Raw genomic sequence first — 5,767 nt, 5'->3', positions numbered from 1 at the left:
TCTCTTAATACTGTTAATGTTAAGTATTAATGCAGATTCAGTTTGAACCCTGCACAATTCCAGAGATACTGGAAGAATTAATGAGATCAATTTATCATCACTGCTTCAATTATATGTAAGTGGTATTTCCATTCTTCATTCTCAGTAAGGGTGCTGCTTGCTGAAAATGTCACCAAAATACATTTATTTTATTTTTTTTGAAGAAATATTCCTATATGTCAGCTCAGGAGATGAAAGAGACAAATGAAGAGAATGCCTGTAGTTCTACTGTGTGTAAGATCTTGGAAACAGCTGAGACCCTGATGGATCAAGTTCAAATCCATTTGGTATTGGTGATGGGGAGCTGTGGTCTCTATGTGGAAATGTTGTTGAAGAGTGATTCGTACTTTCAGTCTGGAGATGTAAATGTGCTGTGCTCAAGTAGTCTCTGGCTGGTGAGTAATCTTATAGTGGATTTTCATGACCTGTTCCTCGTAATAAAAGAAGTTGGATGAAAAACAGTAATAGGAATGCAAATAGCCTTGCATTACAAATGTAGCGTGTCAGTTCCCCAATTAGGATGTCTAGCAATATGAGGGCTATTACCAAGGGAAGAGGAATGCAGTAATGGCAAAAAGTAAATTAAGCTGCTGTGCGTTTCCTGGGCCTCACTGGGGTTAGAACACATTCTTCAGGAATACAGATTGAAACTCGGGCTGTCAACAGGTCTGTTCTGGTCTCTGCGGCACCGCTTCGTACCGCTTTGGGGGAAATAGGGTGAAATGTGAAAGGCAGTAAAGGAGTTGTTTTTTATTTCTCAGAAGAACCTAAGTGTCTCCAGATCCTCTGGAGATAGCAATGCTCTCTAATCTAGAGAACGCATATAGCTATTTTCAAAATCTGGTACATAGTATTGCTATTTTATCCTTTTCTTTCCAAAGTTTAAAATGGGAGTAAAATTTTTTTCTTATCTGCTTCTTGGCATGACCAGATGACTGAATACAGATGTGAGATCCATCCAGATTCTTGAATACACCCCCAATGTAAAGAAGAAATCAATTCTGTGAGACATCAGTAAATATATAGAACTTTCCAGTGACTTGACCTGCTGGAAATGTTATTCATTTTCCATGAATGTCAAGATACTTCTAGAGGAAGGTCGAAACTATTTTTGCCGTATAGAAACCTCTTGGAAAAAAATCTCATTCACAAAGGCTTTTCAGAATGGCTGAACTCTTGAAGCTTTTAAGGCCTCCTTGGCAGCAGATAAGGCTACAAAACACATTTAGGAAAAAAAGACAACTGCCACCTCCACTTAGAACAGTGCTCAGCAGCAACAGGGACAGACAGATTTTGATGTAGGTTAGGAGTTCTGTTTGCACAAAATAATAAAAAAAAAAAGGCAAAAGCTGCACTCAAAGAAATGGAAATACAAATTTTGTATAAAACAAATCCAAACTAATTCATAACGGACTCTTGAAAGCATCTCAATTCTTTCCTTCCTCAGGCATTAGTAAATTGTTTACTTATATAACAATTTATTGCACTATCTCACAAAGATTAGCAGTGACTACAGTAAACTCTGATGTTACTAAAGCATGTGAACATCACAAAAAAGGTTTAAAAATAAGAGTCTTCTTTTTTTCAAATATCTGAGCAATGTCCATCAAGAATCCAGGCTTCAAATATGATGATTGGTTTTTTTTTTTTCAGTATTAAAACATCAGGCAAAATGCTTTTGTTATAATGCTCTAGTGGGTGCAGAAGGAGAAGGAAGGCTTTAGAAATGTATTTAGACTTACCCTCGCAGTTGTGCTTTTACTGTTATGTTTTATTTAAATGATTGTATTTAAAATTGATGAAAGGTGAGATCAAGCAGTGTGCTTTGAAAAAAACCCTTCAATTCAATATAACCAGCATGACACTTATTTCACAGTTCTTTTTCTTAAAGGCAGTACACTTTGGCTTATTACTTCAGAAAAAATGTTTTCTAATTACCATGCATGCCTGGACACCTGTGGGAGCCTGCTCTGAATGAGTGAAGGCTGTTAGGTGAAACAAATGTAAAATGGAACAAGTGTTGGGTTACTAGAATGAATAACAAAGCTAAAAAGAGTTGAATAGGTAAAGTAAAAGCCAAATTCATAAGCAAAGTAAATCAAGGAGTCCATTCCCTGCTCCTCATGGCAGGCAGGGTTTCAACATCCCCAGGAAAGCTGGGCTTCATCACTGTACTGGTGACCTGGGAAGACAAACACCATCACTCTCAGTGTCTCACTTTTCCTTCTTCTCCCCCAGCTTTATACACTGAGCACAACGTAGTGTTTTCCTTACCTGACCAGCTCTAAGATGTGCCCTTCTGCCAGGGAAATGCTGGCTATGCCTCCTTGCCAGCTCATAAAAATAACTGAGACCCAAAAAACTTTGCTTGAGATGAATTGAATCCAGATGAAGCCTGAGAGTGGCCTTCCAAAGCAGCCTGTGAAATTAAAAAATACTTGTCAATGAGGGACTCTATAGGACTCCTAGGTAGCCTTTGGTCCCAGATGATTTTCTAAACATTTTTGCATTTCTTACTCTGTGAAAATTAACTTATCCTGTGGTGTTCTTGCGGCAAACTACTGACGACAATAAATATGCATGAAGCAAGCATCCCTGTGTTTGCCAAAGTGAACTGACTGGGAAAATAATTTGGTTTTACTGCAGTTTTTCTCACTGAAGGTGTTACTTTTTTTTCCCCAGTGGAAAACAGAAGCTGAAGAAATAATAACTATTTTTTTCAGACTTTAAGGTTTTTTTTGGGGGGGGGGATGTATATATGTATGTGAATACATATATTTCTGTTAAAAAAGAAGATATTCTGTTGAGGGGACTTATAAGTACTTTTACATGTTTCTAATTAAATGTTGAGAAGGAAGGGACATGAATTGGTTTTGCATAACTGTAGACTAGTCTTCTACTTAGCTGTGCCTGGTACCCAGTAGAAGAAAAGTCTGATGGAAAAGTTAAATAGCAACTGAAAGCTGCTGATTTGGATTTAATCTTGGAAAACTGCTCTTTGGACTGAGTTCTTTTCTTTGATGCTACCCTCTCACAAATGCGATTTGTCACCGTATCCAAAAATCTACCAGATTCACAAAACTTCCTCACCCAAAGAGGAAACAATGCTGCAATTTTTAATGGCTGATGAGATCTGTAAAGAGAATTCCCAGTAGAGTCACATTGGGGTTTCAGCTGAGGGGTAGAGGGAGGAAAAGGCAAGCAAAAGCCTCAGTGCCTTCATTGTATGATGGTTTCTTTTTGTTCCAGGATAATGTAAATGTGCGTAACGCAGTATTCCACCAAGGCCTTGGAGACTCTTCCTCAAAGCCTGTAAAAATTCATGTGTTCTGACTCCTCACGCACTCAGGAGCTTGTAGCCTGTAAAAATTCATGTGTTCTGACTCCTCGTGCACTCAGGAGCTTGTGCACGTTGGAGATTGTAAGCATTTATCTGTTGTTATTGCTAATTGTAACAGAGTTCTGACATACGGTGTCTCACTCGAGATCACTGACACCGTGTTGCCAAACTGCCAATTTCCAAGCAGTACGTCACAGGGAAAGCTGTTAATGTGCTATGAATTTGTAAAATCCCTTTGAAGGGGATGTTTAAAGGGGTGTTATCTGAAGTGATTTCTCTCATGTTCAGCAGGATGCCTGGTTGAGGGTGTTGGCAAAACAGCATCAACGTTGTCTGAGTACAAACAGGAGCTTTGCAGCAGTTCATGTGGATGAAGTTCATTGCTTCCCACCAGCAGACAAATGCTTTCAGGCTTGGAGAATGACCAAGACTGGTAGATCTTCACCTGCTGCAGGTTTTACTGCAATCTCCAGTTCTAAGACTAAAAGAAATTAAGAAAAAAATATCAGCCAGATAGCAGAAATCTCTGCTTTTCTGCCTCTGGAGTAGGAGAGCTGGACTGCAGCCTTATGCAGGCAAAACACAACTAATTCCCAGGTCTGTGAGGTTTAATGAAAATAATTCAGGGGGGTTCAGCATTATTGGAAGTGGCTCCACTTGTAACAGTTTAATGACTGTGTGGTGAAGTTTATAACACTGGTTCATAACAATTTCCTTTGATTTCCTGTGTTTGTGCTCCCTGTAAGAAGAAATTGCTTTGCACTTGGTCACCTAATACACAAAGGTGTAAGCTTTTATTGGGCTAAACATGAAAAATGCGAACTGGCTGACTGCTGTGTCAAGAATTACTTAATAACTGCATATACACATATATGTGCTCTTTCAGTAGTTGGACAGTAATTTTGATTTCCTGTGTTTGTGCTCCCTGTAAGAAGAAATTGCTTTGCACTTGGTCACCTAATACACAAAGGTGTAAGCTTTTATTGGGCTAAACATGAAAAATGCGAACTGGCTGACTGCTGTGTCAAGAATTACTTAATAACTGCATATACACATATATGTGCTCTTTCACTAGTTGTACAGTAATTGCTTGAGAGAACAACTATTGCATCAAAGGTAGATATAACTGAGGTGTGGGGTTTGTTTTTTTTTCCTTCACGAAAATAAATCAAAATACTTTCAATAACACCTTTTTTCTAATATTGGTTTTATTGATTTCACATGACAGATTTCTTTGCTCATGTTTTGAGGTATGTTCTTTAAAGACATAGGATCATGGGTCATATCAGAGATAAATAAGTATATGAAGCAAATTATGGGAAAACAGTATAGATCGGGGTAGGAATACTAAGTTGATTCCCGGTGGTCTATTTCAATAGGTAAAATAATCCAAAATCTAGATACCAAAGTGTTATTTGATCATATTTAAAACTCAACATTGAATCTTAGAACCCCAAGAAGGACCTCTGGAAGTTGTCAGGTCCACCCCCACTGCTCAAGCAAGGTCATGTTGAGTAGGTTGCCTAGGACCATATCCAGATGGCTTTTGAGTATCTTCGAGGATGGAGATTCCACCATTTCTCTGGGCAAAAATGTATCAAACAAATGGCCCATTGGGTATTTCTTGATAGAACAGGCACTGGAAGGCAAACAGTTGTGGGGATGGCTTCCATGAGTTGCATAGAAAATCATTTTATTAAAGGTTCTAGCTGCCCAGTAACAACCTTGACCTGTACCAAACCAAAGAGGTTTTTTTTTTTTTTTTTCTGTGTATGCTGTTAACCTGGTTCTGCTCTACAGTATGTGGTTGGAAGAATTACCTGCGGTAACACCCCCCTTTTACAGGATGACCGGATGATGAAACAACACAGGGCAGGATGTGTCTCTCAAGATGTAAACTGCCTCAATTTACCTTTTAATACAGAAAAGGCTGGGTTCAACTCATAAGATATGCACTAATTTTTTTTTTTAAATCACTATTTGATGTCTTCATTTACTAAGTCTTAATGTAATCCACTTATACGTGATGAAATAAATGCTGAAAATATCAAGTTCTTCTTAAGTTCTTCTTTCCCCTTCTCCAGCAGATACTGAAAAATACACAGTGAAAACAGATACATCTAAGAAACAAAAAAAATGAACTTCAAACAGTACTAAGAACTAAAATATTTACTTAGAAGCCTGTCCAAAGAAAAGAACTGCCTCCAAGAGATAATTCAATTTTTATTTTTTTTTTTGGAAGCTAACAAGTGAATATATTCTTTACATTCATTAAGTTTTCTGTTGCAATGAGCAGCTTCCCAAACAAACTTCTTTTTGCAAAAAGTTACTTGGTAACCTTTAACTTGATTCCATGCATGTAAACCTTGTCTTTTTTTTTTTTTTTTT

Source organism: Calidris pugnax, unplaced genomic scaffold (genome assembly GCF_001431845.1).
Source record: "Calidris pugnax isolate Ruff unplaced genomic scaffold, ASM143184v1 scaffold195, whole genome shotgun sequence".
In the NCBI taxonomy this organism is placed as follows: Eukaryota; Metazoa; Chordata; class Aves; order Charadriiformes; family Scolopacidae; genus Calidris; species Calidris pugnax.
The sequence above is the reverse complement of the archived record's forward strand: the minus strand, read 5'-3'. Positions refer to the sequence as shown.